This window comes from Rhinolophus ferrumequinum, chromosome 17 (assembly GCF_004115265.2).
Source record: "Rhinolophus ferrumequinum isolate MPI-CBG mRhiFer1 chromosome 17, mRhiFer1_v1.p, whole genome shotgun sequence".
NCBI lineage: Eukaryota > Metazoa > Chordata > Mammalia > Chiroptera > Rhinolophidae > Rhinolophus > Rhinolophus ferrumequinum.
The window spans coordinates 10,871,334-10,889,292 of NC_046300.1; the positions used below are offsets into that span (position 1 = coordinate 10,871,334).

General features: G+C 40.9%; 1 protein-coding gene across 1 annotated transcript in view; it reads left to right on the forward strand.

The window, feature by feature from the left end:
* The window catches only part of ANO10 (anoctamin 10), a 154,096-nt gene that overhangs the window by 85,063 nt on the left and 51,074 nt on the right, over window positions 1–17,959 (forward strand).

Genomic DNA, 17,959 nt, shown 5'->3' on the forward strand with positions numbered 1-17,959 from the left:
CATTCTGTTATATAATTTTTTAAAATCAGATTTTAGGTGTAATTTGTATACAATGAAATGCACCCATTTTAAATATTCAGTTTGATGAGTCTTGACAATTGTCTACACCCATGTAACTACCACTAGAAAAAAGTTCCCTTTCCATCACTCCAGAAAGTTCCCTTCCTCCCCTCTACAATTGGTCTCTCCTTCTCCCCATCAAAGACTATCACTGAAGTACTATTATTGTAAATTACAACGGCCTGTTCTAGAAATTCACATAAATGGAGTAGCATAGTAAGTAGGCTTGTGTGTGTCTTTTTTATTCAGCAATGTTTTTGAGATTCACACATGTCATTGTGCGTAGTGTGTTTTTAAAAATATTGCTGAATAGTATTCCATTGTGTGACTATACCTCAATTTTCTTACCCATTCACCTGTTGACGAACATTGTGGTTGTTTCCATATTTTTATTACTACGAATGAAGCTGCAGTGAACATTCTCGTACATGCTTTTTCATGAACATATGTCTTCATTTCTTTTGGGTAAGTACCTCAGAGTGGAATTGGTGAGACTTAGGCAAGTATTTAGTATATGTTTAACTGCATAAGAAATTGTCAGCCTGTTTTCCAAACTGGTTTTAATATGTTATACTCTCACTGGCAATAGTTGGAAGTTCCAGTTACTCCAAATCCATGCCAATATTTGCTATTGTCAGTTTTTCAGTATTTTTTCTTCATCTGTTTTAGCCATTCTAATAGGTATATAGTGATATTTCATTGTAGTTTTAATTTACATTTCCTTTGTGACTAATTGTATTAAGCATCTTTTCATGTGTTTATTAGCATTTTGTGTATCTTCTTGTGTAGAATGTGAGCATTCTATTTAATTATTGTGCCCATTTTTTATTCCATTGTCTTTTCATTATTGAATTGTAAGTATTCTTCACGCATTCTGTACACAGATCTATTGTCAGATGTATGTATTGCAGATATTTTCTCCCAGTCAACAACTTGCCTTTTTATTTACTTAATGCTGTTTTTAAGAGAAGTTTTTAAATCTTGGTAAAGTACAATTTCTCATTTTTGTTTGTGTGTGATTAGTGCTTTTTTTGTGTTTTGTCTAAAAACCAAGGTCCTAAAGATTTTCTTCTGTGAATTTTATGGTTTTATGTTTAGATCTATGATCCACTTCAAGTTAAGTTTTGTATATGGTATGAGATAGAACTTGAGGTTCATTTTTTTTTAGCATATGGATCTAGTTACTCTAACCATTTGTTGAAGAAACTGTTTTCCACCTATTGATTACTTTGGCACCGTTGTCTAAGTTCAGTGAACCAGATATACATGGCTCAGTTTCAGAATTTGAATCTATTCCATTTATTATTGATTACTGTGGTTTTAAGTCTTCATTTCAGATATTATTAGTGCCAGTTTTGTCCTATTTCAAAATTGTTTTGCTATTTTAGATTCTCTGCATTTCCCTATAAATTTTAGAACCAGCTTACTGATTTCTAAAAAAAGTGGGGGGAGCAACTTTTGGGGATTGCATTGATTCAGTAAATTAATTTGGAGCTGATTGACATTTTAACAATATTGAGTCTTCTAATTCGTGAACATTATATATCTCTCCATTTATTTATGTCCTCTTTAATTTTTCAAGCAATATTTTATAGATTTTATTGTATAAGATCTGTACAAATTTTGTTAAATTCATCCATATGTATTTTGTTTCTATATTCTATTGTAAATTGTATAGATTTGTATATCAATTTTAATTCCGAGTATATCAAAGAAAAATTTATTTTTATGTTGATCTTGTATCCTGCGATTTTACTAAATTTGCTTATTAATGATAGTAGTTTTTTTTTTTTAAATAGGTTCCTTAGGAGTTACTATTTACACAATCATGTCATCTCCAAATAAAAACAAATCTTCTTTCTTTACAATCTGTAGATGTTTTATTTACTTTCTTGCCTTATTGCACTGGCTAGAACCTCCAGTAGAAAGAACGTTGGATAGAAGTAGTAAAAGTTGACATCTTCACTTTGTTCCTAATTTTAAGAAAAAACAATTAGACTTCCACCATTTAGTCGATGCTAGCTGTAATTTTTTTCTAGATGGCCTTTTTAAGGTTGAGGAAATTTTCCTGTGTTTCTATGTTACTGAGAGTTTTTATTATGTATGAGTATTGAATTTTGTCAAAAATTTTCTGCATATGATAGATCAGTTTCTTCCTTTATCCTTTTACTGTATTGAATTACATTAATTAACTTTCTAATGTAAAACCAACCTTGCATTATTGAAATATACCCTGACTTGGTCATATTTTATTATAGATTGCTAGATTCAATTTCTTAATATTTTGCTAAGGATTTTTGTATCAATGCTAAGGAGGGATATTGGTCTATATATTCTTTTCTTATAACATCTTTTTCAGTTTTGTATCAGAGTAATGCTATCCTTATAAGTTTCCCTCTTCCTCCTTTTCTTTGAATTATGTAGGATTTTTTTGGTATTATTGGCATTATTTATTCCTTAAATGTTTGGTAAAATTTCCCAGTAAAACCATCTGGGCTTGAGAAGTTTTTAAATTATGTATTCAATATCTTTAATAGCTACAGGGAGCTATTCAGATTTTTTATTTTTTTCTTGTTTTAGTTTTGGTAATTTAGTTCTTTTAAGCAATTTGTCTATTTTTTCTAAGTTGTTAAATTTATTAGCATAAAGTTATTCTTATTATTTCTTGTTATTGTTTTAATTTTTGTAGAATCTTTAGTGATATCCCGTTTCTTTTTCCTGATACCAGTAATTTCCATCCTTTTAAATTGTTAATAATTTAGCTAGAGGTTTATCAATTTTATAGATCCTTTCAAAGAACCAACTTTTAGTTTCATTGATTTTCTGTATTATTTGTTTTCTGTTTTACTGAGTTCTACATTAAAAAAAAATTTTTCTTCATTCTGCTTAATTTGATTTAGTTTGTTGTTTTACCTAACCCCTCAATTCTATTTTATGAATAATTTCTTAGACTAGATTCCCTAGCTCTTCTACTGAAGTTTTCATTGTGGCAATCATTGGTAATTTCTAAGAACTCTTTCTGGTTTTCTAATTGTTCCTTTTTCATGAGTGTCTGTTCTTACTGTATGAATGCAAGATTTTTTTAGTGCTCTGTAAGGCTAGCATTTTTTTTTAATTGGGGAATATTGGGGTGTTTCTCCAGGGTCCATCTGCTCCAAGTCATTGTCCTTCAATCTAGTTGGAGGGCACACTCAGCCCCAAGTCCAGTTGCCATCCTCAATCTTTAGTTACAGGGGATGCAGCCCACCATCCCATGCGGGAATCAAACTGGCAACCTTGTTGTTGAGAGCTTGTGCTGTAACCAACTGAGCCACTCGGCCGCCCCTCTGGCAGCCCATTGTCTTCAATCGAGTTGTGGAGGGCGCAGCTCACTGGCCAATGTGGGAATCGAACTGGCAACCCTGCAGTTCAGAGCTCATGCTCCAACCAACTGAGCCATCCGGCTGCCCCAGGCTAGCATTTTTTTAAACCTTTACTTTTGTTCCCTGAATTGTCTGTTTCCTCTGGGGTCCATTTTCTTCTTTTGAACCCTAGGGTATGTGTGCATAGCTGTGTGTCTGTTTCTCTTTTTTAGTGAAGGCTTTTCTAAATGTCTGGTGATTCTTCGCTATCTTCATATTTGAGATTTAGCCAGTGGCATGGCTGGCTCGGGATCATGATACAGGTGAGGTTTGCCTAGAGACAGAGGCTTTTTTATGATGGATGAGTGAATGTGTGTCAGAATATCCTGCTCACCCCCCAAAATGGAACACTGTTGCTGAGATCCCATATCCTGCCCACCCGCGCACTGAGAAAATTCACTTAATTTCTTTAGAAAAGATTTCTTTTGTGTGTGCATGTGCGTGTGTGGTACCTGTGTTTTGACACGTGAATATGTGTATCTGAGGGTTACTTAAGCCGTTTGCACACAGGCTGTGGGAGAGAATGAGCCCCGCTATCAGTGTCCCCTTCATCAGGAGAGCAATGTTCAGGTTAGGAGCCGTTCCCAGGTGTCATTTAACGAGGCAGCGTCTTCCGTAGCTGAAGCTACCTCCGTGTGGGCTCTCGCTGCAATTCCCTACACTCAGTTGCATCATCCCATACTCTTTCATCGACTTTTGGATTTCCAGAAATTTGTCGAAATTTCCCATGTGCTCATGGTCGCCTTCTCATTTCCTTTGTTATTAGGAACTTGTGCCTCCCTGTATTTCTTTGCTGTTCTTTTGATGATCTTTCCAAATGGATATGAGAGATAAATGGACATCTTCAACCTCTCTTCTTAAACCAGTGTGCGTCATTCTTTTTTAAACTGTTTTATGTAGTAGTCTATAATGTGCCGGATTTCTAATCCCGTGCTGCTACTTATTGGCTGTGTGACCCTGAGCAAGTTGTTTAACCTCTCTGTGCCTCAGGTTTTTTTAAAATAGAGACAATAGGAGTACCTACTCTGTAGGCTTGTTGTAAGGACTAAGTGAATTACTATATATGAAGCCCTTAGAACAACTTGTAGCATAAGTAAGCCCTGTGTAAATGTTTTCTGTGTTATGTTTAGGTTGTGGCCTAGTTGCTTGTGCACATACTCCCTGCTTGGTTTCGCATTCTCTGAGTGAGTTTCTCTGAGTGTGTGTTACAACAGTGCCGTGACAGGTCTCCCAGCTCAGTGATCTGAGCATGTGGTGAGAATCTCTCCATAAAGATGGACTTCGCTGGGGTGGGGGTGTGCGGTGGAGCACACACGTCCTAGGTTTCCATAAAGACACCAGCTAACTTTCTTACTATTGTACTCTCCCACCAACTGTGGGTGTGAGCATTCTCAATGGTTTTCATCTTTTTTCCAAGCTGCTGGACAAATAGGAATGGTTAACGCCCTTTTGTTCCTCAGTTACAGAGCTACAATAATAATCAAATCAACAGATTAAATTAAATTTGTACTTAGAATTCCTAGTACTCCTGAGGTGTGGAACAAGGGCTGCTCTCACTCGCCAGGAGTGTGTTTGACGCAAGGCGGGCAGAGGCTGGGATGGGCCGGCCCTGGTGGCGGAAGAGTCAGAACTAATTGGCCAGCCTGGAGCTCAGTCCTTCCTTCCAGTCCTGGCTGCACCCTCACTGACTCCCACCAACCAGGGTGGAGCTTTTCCAGGCACAAAAAGCATGATTGCTTTTTGTGAGCAAAAAGCAAAAGCTCACAGCCCACGGTGCTAGTTCAGAAGTCCCTTCGTCACGAGGGTCCCACTCAGAATCCGGCAGTCCACCTCACCTCTCAGCGATGTCACCTCCCTGCCTCTGTTCACCCACTCCCTGTACTGAGCTGCTTCCCCATAAGTCATTCTTCCACTGTGGCCCATAGGCGGCTATTTCCGTGGGCCCCTCTGGACCTGCTTTTCTTCAGCAACAAGCCTTCCCTCACCCGCAGCCTCTTCACAGAAGACTCTGCCTGTGGAAACCCTGCCCCCCTCCCGAATGGTGCCATCCGGGTGTTACCCACGGTGATGCTCTGGCCTGTGGCCCTCCCTTTACTACAGAAATACCTGGGCTGCAGCTGGGGTCTGAGCGCAGGCTCAGTCCTTTTATCTCAGCTCAGGGCTCCTGAGGAGAATTCCCACATCCAGAATTCTCCCATTCTGGCTGCCAACAGAATCAACAAAAGACGTAAATGACGTGGCAGCAGGACATGGGGGTGGTGGTTGGACAGAAGGAAAAAGAGAAGTGCCACACTTAGTGGGGTGTGCCATGACCAGCCAGCCATTGCTCTGGGAGCATCTAATGGCCTTTGGGCTAGAGTTTACCTGCCGTGCCCTGAATGGTGCTGCCACTCTCCTAACATGTATAGATATTCTCCCCACCTCTGTGCAACTCTAGGGGCTGAGAGGCTTTGTCTTACCCTGGTAGAAACATAGGTTCAGAATCTCCTGGCGTACAAGGAATTGGTTTATGTTTAATGCGAGGAGATTTAATACTCCTCATTTCCTGTCCACTGCCTCTTCATTTGGTGTTAATGGGAGTTCGTAATTCGTAAAAGAATTCATGTGGAAATATTTTCTATGTAGAAATAGTTTCCGAAAATGTTATTGTTACAGTAAGTAAAAGGAGGAGGTAGAGGAGTTTTGTGGAGCAGATCAAATTATTTTGGCTTAAATTCGAAAACTTTTCAGAGTTGTGTTGTCTTGTGCTAAAAACGTCCTTCGTGGAAGTGAACAACAGGTATCGTGGAATCTTTGTTAAATTTCTCCTTAGAACAGATTTTTCTAAAAGAGATTCGCCTGCCAGGTGCTGTCTGGATCTTGTTGAATAATAGTCTGCATTGTAAGGGATCTCTTGACAAGGGCGGCATTTATAACAGGTCTCCAGGGTTTTAATATTTTTATTTTATAAGTAACAAAGGTGATCATCCACTGCACAGTGGAGATGTGTCCTTATCTCGCCTTTGATAGGTAATAAGCTGGGAGCAAAATGAGGCTTCCTGACCCTTCTTCCAACATTCATTCATCCACTGCCTTGGTTGCCAGGAACTCAGTGGCACTGAATGAAAGGGAGGCAAAGAAACCTGAGTGATCATTCCCCGATCACACCAACACTCCCATGGGAGTAGAAGCCAGACGGGCGGACTTGAGTCTCGGATGACCGGATCATGAGGCCCTTAGGCCCCAGATATGCCACTGGGGAACTCTCCCTGTACGCTGAGCATCGCAGCTGGCAGCTTCTCAGATGCATCAGTTAATTTGATTGCCACCTGGTGCTGATCTCCTCCTTGCAGTCGATATTATTTTAGAATGAGAGTTTTAGTTTAGAGATGGGAAACAAAAAGCATGTTCTGAAGTAGGAGCCTGTAGGAAACATATATTTATTCTAAAGTGAAACACGAGCACGTTTTTGCAATAAGCTCTACCTGTCAGGCTAAGCAAGCTCTGCTATGTGTAGTTACCAGTCTGCTAAGAGGTATTTGGTGTGCTAAGTTACTCATCACAGTGTCAAGTTCAATTCTGTGGGAAGTTTTTTTGTTGTTTTTTTAAACCTATTTTTCTCTCTGAATTTACTTCAGAGAGATCATTAGATCTAATCAAAGCATGATTAGACCTTTACTCTTCATTAGATACAGCACTAGCTAGCTAAGTTAGCTATGGCAACTGTTATCCTAGTTACTATTAAATACCATGCACAAGTTGAGATGATCGGACCAAAACATGTCAGGTTTATGGAATGGTGATATACTGTTGGGTGCATAGTCATGCTACATGATAAATGTCTCTGGAGTAAGATTTACAAGTAACAAATACTGGACAGCTTCAAGTATGAAAATGTGTGCCTACTGATTGGGTTTCATTCATAAGAACATAGCTATTCCCTTCCCCGGTGACTACCACCAGCTTATGTACACAGAATCAAGTCGGTCCTACTCCTCGATTCATACCAAAGGCATCTTTGACTGTATTTTATTTTATTTTATTTTATTTTATTTTATTTTATTTTATCCCCCTTCAATGGCCCTCCTGCTACATAGGCACCCATGCTGGTATATTTACTGTATGTCATTCCCTTCCACTCCTTTACTGAAATTATGTTGTTTTGTGTGTGTGTTTAAATTTATGTGCATGGATTTGGGCTCTGAATCTCTAATTATTTTCCGCTCAGTATTATGTTTATGATATCTATGCTGCTCTACAGAAGTCTGTTCTATTGCTTCGTACTGCTGCATAAATTTCTATCTTCTGAATCTACCAAGCTTTACTTATCCATTCTCCCAGTGGTGGGCACCGATTCTGCCTCCAACTCTTTGCTCCCAAAGCCATCGCCACATAAGCATGCCCGGCCCGCTACTGGCTCCCTTGTGGCCGTGTACAAAAGCTTACACTGAAGCACAAGTGGAGAAAATGCCCAGGTGTAGCAGATGGTTAGCATCTAGAAGGTAAAAATTAAATGTAATATAAAACTTTGGGGGCTTTAAAATATACACATTTTGTATAAAAGATGACATTCACAAGTGCAGTTGAGTTGACTGCTAATTACAAACTGCTCTGTCTGAGGATCTATTTTTGTAGCGTCCCTCTCCTCCTCTCCTGATGACTGCAGGTGTTGGTGACTGTCGCTCCTTGCTGAGCACCAGATTCCCAGGAAGGGAGCCAGCCCAAGTTACCTGAGGAGTGGGCAAAAGTAGCACCTCAATTTCTATTTAAGGAAATTAATTATTTCATCATGTAGCAGGTACTTAAGTATTTTTTTTAACATGTTATTTTCTTCGCTTTTCTTCATTTCCATGCGCCAATAGAGTTAACTCAACTCTTTGCTCCTGCTGCACTTGACCTTGCGCTAGAATAGCCTGCTTGGAGTCTGTTATTCTACAGAGTGCATACTGCCACATGCCCCAGAAGATACTGTCATTTGTTTTCCATCTGTCTCCATTTTTGTGCCCTAAGACCTTGAGTTAGAGTCTGGTGCCAAAAAAAAAAAAACAGATTTGGAACCAATGTTTGATTGATTATTTTACTATTATGTGTGGAAATTTTGCAAGAACCACTTATTTACTCAGAGACTCTGCGGGGAAGAGCAAACATGCAGCACCCTTGCAGTTCCGGGAGGGGCCCTCAGGTGGTAAAAGTGGAGAAGAATAAGCATCCAGTTAGATCAGTTAAATTCAGCTGGTCCTTAGGGGTCAATGGGACGAAAGATGCTCAGGGAGATGGTCCTCTGTCCTGCTGACCAGCCGATTTCCGGTCTGCCTCACCCCAGGTCACTCGCCCCCATTCCTTGAGGACTTCAGAGCCTGGCTGACCATCACTCTCTGCAGACTCTCCCGCTAATACACATCCCCAAAGCAGCCAAAATCCTTAACCTCTCTCCTGCACTGATCTGTCTGCCCCCTGAACTCAGCCCCTCACCTCCAGGCACCCCCAAACCTTGTCACTGCCACAAAGCCATGTGACTGGCCTCAGTTGACATTCCTAACCACTGACCTCCAACAGCCCTCTATGCTGCCTGGCAGTCATGCATCTTCTCTTGGCCCGTTCTCTGTCCGGCTCTCCTAGACGACAATTTCAGATGCCTTCTCTTCTCAATCCTCTAGTACCTCCTTCCCCTCCCTCACTCTCAGCTGGTGACCTTGCTTCCCACTTGACTAAGAAAATAGAAGCATCAGGTGAAAACTCGCATCAGCTGTACCACTTGCATCTGTGCCCATGTCTTTGACCTTCTCTCCGTTACTACTGGGGAACCATGTCTGTGACCCGCTAAGGACACGTCCACCTCATGAACTGGATCCCGTTCTGTCGCATTTCTCAAGCACATGCCCCGGCATCCTCCGCACTCTCACCTGCATCACCACGTTCTTCTGTAGGATCATTCCCATCGGCCCACGCACACGCCGTTCTCCCTCCCATCTGGACCTCACGTCTCCCTCCAATTTCTGCCCCATTTTTCTTTGAACGAAGTTCCTTTTAAAAAATTGCCCATGTTCACACTCTCCAATTGCTCTTCTTCTGTTTTCTCTTCAACCATAACTCCACCAGAACACCACTTCTCCCCGTCACCAGTGACTTACAGGGTGCTAACACCTGTAAGGTGTTCTGTTGCCAGCCTCCTCTCACTTCACTCCCCTTCCCTGGAAGCACTTTTCTTCATCTGACTTCCAGGACCCTACATCACCTGACTGTCCTCCTGCCTATCTAGCCACTCTTTAGTGTTTCTTCCTCCCTCGCTCCTTCCCACAACCTCTCTTTCTCTCTTACCTTTCTCTCGTCTTCCCTTTTTTGTGTGCATGGCTCTGTGTGCACGTGCATGTGTTGTTTTGTGTGTCTGATCCATTCGCCGTCTCTACGGGTCAGACTGTCTCGGGCTCCGTTTTGGAATCTCCTGTTGATCTCATTCGTCCCTCAGGCGATCCTGTCTCATCTCAGTTATAAGTACCATTTAGATGCTTTTGAATCTCAAATTTTTATTCATAGCTCTATAAATGCAACTTCCTATTTGACCTCTCCATTGGGGTTCCATGTCTCAAAATTAATATTTCCAAAGGTAAGCTCTTTTTTATTGAGGTATAATTGACACCCAACATTATATTAGTTTCACGTGTACAACATAATGATTCACTATTTGAATATATTGCAAAATGATCACCACATAAGTGTAGTTAACATCAGACACCATAGTTACAGAATTTTTTTTATGATGAGAACTTTTAAGATCTACTCTCTTAGCAACTTTCAAATATGCAATACAGTATTAACTATAGTTGCCATGCTGTACCTTACATCCCCATGACTTAGCTGATTTTATAACTGGAAGTTTGTACCGTTGGACTCCCTTCACCCATTTCACCCACCCCCACTCCCAAAGAGAAGCTCCCAAAAGACCGGCTCTTTCTGCAGACCTTTCCATCTCAGTTAGTGGCAACTTCATCCTTCCAGTGCTTACGCACAAGCCACCACCATTTTTTATCGCAGTTATTACATAATCTCCCATCTCCCTGCGTCCACCCTTCCCCACCTTTGTCTAGTCTCAACACAGCACTGGAGCGATTCTGTTAGTACCCTTAACCGTGTTGTGTTACTCCTGCCCCCAGAAGCCTCTGACTGGTTTCTGTCTCAGTGTCCTCACGGTGCCTTATGAGACCCTACAGGATCCGGCCGCGTGTTCGTCTCTCTGCCTTTATCTTCAGCTCCTCTCTCCTTCGTTCATTTCGCTCTATACATACTGGCCTTGCACTGTGTTGCATGAGTAGCCAGTCAGCCTGCTCCTCTGGGCTTTGAAGTTAGCTTTTCCCTCTGCCTAAAATGCCTTCCCGTCACAGGGCAGCTGCCCAGCTGTTTACTTCCTTCATGTCTTTAGAGACTCACCTTCTTGGTGTGATCGTTTCTGTGGTGTGATGTCCATTGCATCTCCTGGACTCACGTCAGCTTATATATCTTCCTCCAGTGCAGCCATCGGATGCAGCCCCATCTTGCAGTGGGACGCAGAAGTCACCTTCCTTGTTCTGGCCCATATATATATATATATATATATACACACACACATATATACATATATGTGTGTACATATGTATACATATATATGGGCCAGAATATATATATACACACACATATACATATATGTATATGTATATGTATATGTATATGTATATGTATATATATATATATGCCTATCCTGGCTCTCCTGGCTAAATTTTAGCCCCCACCCAACACTACATATCCCATTCTTTGCTTCATAAGTGATACTTGTCATTCTCTGGCCTGCTATATATGCTACTTATATTTAGCAGAATGATCTGTCTCCTCCATAAAGGTGAGCTCCTATGAGCTTTAGTTCAGTTTCGATTCTGCAACACCTAGAACAGTGCCTAATGTGTCATGGTGCCCAGTGAGCATTTATGATGAATGAATCCAGATAAGCAGTCATCTTAAGGAGAATGCACTGTGTTATTGGCATAGGACAGACTTATAGACCAATGGCATAGAATTGAGAGTCCAGAAATTATCCCTTACATATTGTTTTCAAGACATATGGTGCCAAGACAACTCAGTGGGGGAAATGATGGTCTTTTCAACAAATGGTGCTGGCACAACTGGATAGCCACCTGTAAAAGAATGAAGTTGGACCCTACCTGATACCATACACAAAATTTATCTCAAAATGCATCGGAAATCTAAATGTAAGAGCTAAAACTATAAAACTCTTAAAAGAAACATAGGTGTGAATCTTCATGACCTTGAATTAGGCAATAGTTTTTTTCTAGATATGATACCAAAAGTACAAACAACAAAAGACAAATAGATAAACTGGACATCATAACAACTTAAAGCGTTTATGAAATGCAAAATTTGTACTTCATAGGACACCATCAAGAAAGTGAAAAGATAAGAAAGGGAGAAAACGTTTGCAAATCATACCTATCTAAGGTCTGCAGATTGCTAAGGGACTTATATCTAGAACATATAAAGAACTCAGTAAGAAAAGACACATACTTATTTTCTATTTTGGGTTATCATGCAATACTACTTTATTTTGTTGTTCAAGTTGTTCCAGATTTAGCCACTGAAGGCTCTTTTTGTTGGCTCCTGTGTCTCTTTGACATACTCTCATTATTGCATGCACACTTGCATGTGTGTTTCTTTTTGAGCATTCCCTTACTTTCTGGTGCTAGAAGATATTCCAGGTTCATTTTATGTATTTCCTGGCCCAATCCCAGAATCAGCTATTTCTCCAAGGAGCTCTGGGGTTTTTTTTTTTTATTGGAAAATGGTATTAGAAACCCAGATCTGTGTGCATCCTTTACTTTTAACCCGAATCTTTATCATTAAGATGGATTTCTTGCAGGTATCATACAGTTGAGCCTTGATTTTTACCCACTCTGATATTCTCTTTTAATTATTTAGACCGTTCACATTTCAAATGATTGTTGATATAGCTGGATTAATACCTACCATGCTTTTAACTGGTTTCTATTTGTTACATTTGTTCTTTTTTTTTTTTTTTTGCCTTTTTCCTGCTTTCTCTAGTTTTACTTAAGCGTTTTATATGAATCCGTTTTATCTCCTTTCTTAGCCTACTAGTTATGCTTGTAAAAAAACTTAGTGGTTGTCATAGAGTTTAAAACATACATTTTTTAACTACTCTAAGTCCGTATTCAAATAATATTATACCACTTCACATGCAGTGCTGGTGGTACCTTTAGCAAAGTATTCCCAATTCTTTGCTCTTGTTCCTTATGGCATAGCTACCACTCATTTCACTTATCCATGTGCTATAACCAACCACCCAATACATTGATACTGTTATTGCTTTAAATAAACAGTTATCTGTTAGATCAATTAAGAATGAGAAAAATAAAATGTTTTATTTTACCTTCATTTATTCATTCTCTGACACTTTATTTCTTTCTGTAAATCCAAGTTTCTGACCTACATAATTTTCCTTCTGTCTGAAGGACTTCTTTTAACACTTCCTGCAGCACAATTCTGGTGGCAATGTATCATCATTCATATTCTCTCTCTCTCTCTCTCTCATCAGAGGCTTCTAAAATAACTTCTAGAAAGTATTTCTCCCTCACTCTTAAAAGATGATTTTTCTGGATAAAATGATAGTTTGGTGGGGATTTCTTTCTACACTTTAAATATTTCACTTCATTCTCTTTTTGCTTGCATGGTTTTTGATGAGAAGTTGGCTCTGTTCTTACCCTGGCTCTTTACAGGCAAGGTATTTTTCTCCTCTCTGACTTTTCTCTAGATTTTCTCTTTGTTTTTGGTTTTTCTACAGTTTGGATATGATATGCCTAGTATTTTTGGTATTATACAGCTTGTTTTATCAGCTTCTTGGATATTTGATTTGGTGACTGTCATTAATTTTGGAAAGTTCTCAGCCATTATTTCTTCAAATATTTCTTATGTTCTATTCTGTCTTTATTCTCCTTCTGGTATTACAGTTATGCACATGTTACACCTTTTGATATTGTCCAACACTTGTTGGGTATTTTCTTCTGGTTTTTTTTTTTTTTTAATTATTTTTCTCTTTGAATTTCAGTTGGGGAATTTTTTTTGACCTATCTTCAAGATTGCTGATTTTTTCTTCAGCTGTATCTAGTCTGCTTATGAGCCAGTCAAGGCATTCTTTGTTTCTGTTACACTTTTTTTGACTTCTCACATTTCATTTTGATAGTTTCTTAGATCTTTCTATCCCTCTGTTTACATTATCCATTTGTTCTTGCATTTTGTCTACTTCCGCCTTTAGAGCTCTTAGCATATTAATCATAATTATTTTAAATTCCCTGCCTGATAATTCTAAAATCTACTATGTCTAAGTTTGGTTCCGATGATTTCTTCATCTCTTGAGAGTATGTTTTTCTTGACCTGTGGCATGCGTTGTCACTAGCTTTTGAAAGCCCAGCATGCCGTATCAGGCAATAGCTGCTGAAGGCAATAGGCGTGTGGTGTGAGGTCTGGAGTGTGAATCTGGCTAGGATTTGGGCTAGGTTCAGTGTTTATTTTGGCTATAGATACCGGAGGCTTTCAGTCCCTCTAGTGTCCTTGTTTCTGTCTCCCACATCTGTGTTGGGCTTCCCTATGTTCTCCTCCTTAGAGAGAGTCTGTGTCTTGTGCCCTTGTAACTGGAACCCACTGTTGTTACACTGGAGCCCTGTGGTCTGTGATAAGGTGTTGGGACAGGATGCATTCTCTAATCTTGTGATTAAATCTGCCATTTAGTGCAGCTGTGTTTCAGGGCAGGGAGCTCCACAAGTGTCTCTCCAGGTTTATAGCGTCTCCCACCCTTTCCCCTTCCCCGGCTGCAGTCTTCCTACTCTATTTCCTGGAAGCCCAAGCCCTGTTGACTATGTTTGTTTTTGCCCTAAATGAGAACAGGAGGCTGGAGGGGGCTGGAGCAGGGAGGAACTTTCTTATTCCAGCTGGAATCAGGAATTCGCCCTGGCAAAATCCTTTTCCCTGGAGAGTAAGCCTTTGTTATGGAGAAGACCCTGAATAGTATTTCATAATGCCTACTCGTCTTCCCCCCTGCAGAAGGCTTGAGGAGATCCTTGTATCCTCACCATGAGAGCCTGGTAGGGTTCCTGGAGGGAGAGCCTGGTAGGGCTCCTAGGGGGCTCCCCAAGACTGCAACCTTCAGTGGTTGCTCACTCATGTTAGTCACACTCAGCCAACAGCAATTCATCAGAATTACCATTTAAGGATTGCTTCCAGTTGATACCTCCAGCAGCGTCTGTTCTAGTTGAGTAGCTCTTGGTTGCTATATAGCTTTGGATACACCTGTCTCTCCAGATTTTGGGATTGTCATTTGCCCTCAGATCTCAGGTCCAAGAAAAGTAGTTGATTTTCAGTTTTCCAGCTTTTTCTTGTTGTATTAATAGGAATGACAACTTCCAAGCTCTTTAATGTTAGAACCGAAACCAGTAGTGCTCATAAGTCCTTTTTTTGAGGAAATTTTATTTTGTTTGTTATAAATTTGTCAGTTACAGAAATAGTAAATCGAAGCATATGTTCAGTAGTAAAAATGCTAAATCTTGCTCCAGGGAAACGTATGAAGCAGAATGTTTCAATAACTAAGCCAACTAATTATTTACTCAATAATTAGCAACAGCAGCAGTGAAAGGTCCACAGTGCAGTGGGCTGAAATCTAGCACCTTCCACCACCCTCCCAGTCTTTCAGGCTTTTTTCTCTGCAGATTAAATTTTCTCGTGATAATGAATCTGAGATTCAGCTCAGGACCTTTCTGTCCTCCATCACGCAGTTAATCAGCAGATGCCACTGGTGTGGTTTGGTGCTTGAGATGTAAAGCCCATTATTTCCTGGCACATGTTCTCAGTTTGGAAGCATATTTTGTAGAAACATTTGTTCAGAAGCACTTCTCCTGAAACCGCAGACAGTGGCACTGTGGTCTTCAGCAGAACATTCATATATGCAGATAACCAGTATTAATTGGATTAGAATGAAGACTTACAAAGAGCAAAAGTAAGAGGAGGTGCTTTCTCTTTTCATTTATAAACAGATACCATCTGATTTTTAGGAGGCTCCACTGAAGGACACTCACGTTCGTTCTCTGCATAATTTTTCTTCAAAAGAATACCTGGTTAGTTAATTACCACTAAGGTCCAGAGGCCCCAACTGAGTTGAAGGTGGTCAGAGAGACAAAACAGTAATGTAACTTCAGAAATTAGCGTTTCTGTATCTGGACTGCTCACCATGTATGAAGTGTGATACATGTATCACGAGGAAAGTGAGGCGCAGAGGACTCACTGATTTGCACAGCATCCTGCAGGAGCTGTCTGCACGGATCATTGTCTGACTCGTAAGCTTGTGCCCTCCCCCCACCGCCACTCGCTCACAGAGACCACCCGGAGGCTCGTGTGGGTGCAACAGCGACGCGTGGAATGGAGAACTTAGAACGTCGCTCACAGTTCTGAAACTGAAGGTCCATTTCTTGCCCTTAAAGTGATTAGCCTTATTGTAAGGGCTTTCTCAGATTCTCTCAGCTCTAAAATGTCTGCATTCCTGAGAGGGCCACAAGTATCACTGTCCACCGGGCTGCCCTTACGTGGGAGCTCTTAACCTCTATTTCCTTCTCTACATACTCAGTTGAGCTCCATAGTCAGCATAGTAAGAGGACAAGAAGACAATGCCTAGGGCGAAGGGGAAGAAGCACAAACCTGGTGGAGATGGGCCAGGAGCCCCAGGCGGTGGAGGGGGCACATTCCAGAGGCCACGTCCAGATAGGCCTTGGCACATGGAAGGTGGTTCAAAGCGGGCAGGTGGAAGCAAGGAGAAGGACAGAGCTTTTGCTCAAGTGTGTAAACGAAATGCCAGGTATCTACTTCATAGTTGGGACTCAAGGAAGTGTTATTATACATGACTAGTTATCAACTCATTTGTTTCTGTACTGAACAAATTGTTCCCATGGGCATAGCATCTAAATGAAAAGGAAAACAAACAAACTAACTAAAAAGAAAACAAAAGACTTAAAGGGAACGAGACAAAGTCTGTGAACAGAGAGCCACCCTGGGGTCGCGGCCTCATGTCACATATGTGCCGGGAGCCATGGCCATATCCCAGCATCACCACAGTGAAGGGGGAAGAAAGAGCTCCTCTCCTCTTGTTCCTGTGACCAGGCATCCTCACGGCCACTGGGCCTTCGAGACTTCAAAGATTCTTCCAGAGTCCACTAGACCTCTGTATCTCTGACTATAAAGAGTGTTTGGGGAGGCCAGGAGGTATGGGACAGTTTAGTGGGCTCTGGACTGCATCTCAGAAGGAACAACAACTTCGTTTGCTACGTTTCACCACCTGGAGTCTCCGGAACCCTGCCCTCCTCACCTCTGTCACTGAGCAGACAAGCATTAGGCAGGTGACTTCATGAGGCTGATTATGTGTCCTCCTGTGTTATGGAAGAGCCACCACCCTCACATGGCCCCTGGAGTGCATTATGGCGAGACTGTGTGGCTAATGATTTAGACGTTACAAATGGGCGTTTCTCCAGTGTGATTTAAATTCTCACTTGATGGTCCAATTAAAGTAAATAAAGTAAGTATATAGTGAAATGAAACCACAATACTAGGGTATCACTTTGCTACTAGGCCTTAGAGAACATTCCTGGCACACAGTTAAATATTGCTTGGTTTTCTTCCTTGTCAAGTGATCAAAATAATTGTTGGAAAAACAAAACAAACTCCAAATAAAACATAACCCTCCTCCAGATTGCACTTCCTTTCTCAGTCATCAAGTCTGGGCTAGACACTGCTTTGCACATGAATTGTGGCTCTGAATAGGAGGAGAACAAGCTTTACACACATAAATTGCTTTAAGGCTGGACAGGATGTGTTCTTTAGGGACACAGGGGTTGTCAGAGCCCTGACTGCCACCCCACTGACAAATGGCAGCCCCATCACTGGGGTCTTTCCCCTATTGAGGAGCCTCTTCTGTGAGAGTCCCAACAATGGAGATTATACTTTGAAAGGGAAGAGCTGAGGAGACATTCAGTTTAATTTATTTCTAACCCTTTAAATTATTTCCTTCTATTCATTTGGTCTCACTGGCATTTTTTTTTAAACACACTCTCCTATCAGGTGGTGAGATAGAGGAAGAGAAGGTAAAAAAAAACCCAAAAAAACTCTGTGTGTTTTTACAGTAATCAGTTACTCTTATCTCTCTCATTGTTTTAATTGACTCTCCTAAGATTTTCCCACTGCTTTTTTTAGATTTCAATTTTCCATTAACTTTTTAAGCCCAATTCCTCATTCACTTCACTGATCTTGAGAAGTGAAATAGCCCATGTGGATGGATCAGAGGTCCAGGCTGTTTGCGATGCAGGCGACTCCGTTATACCCTGTGTGCACCCTCAATGCACCAGGTGCCAGCCTTAGTTGGGAGCATATTGTGCAGGTGTTGCAGGTGCTGTCCTGCCCCAGCTGCATCTCTCAGAGCCCTTCAG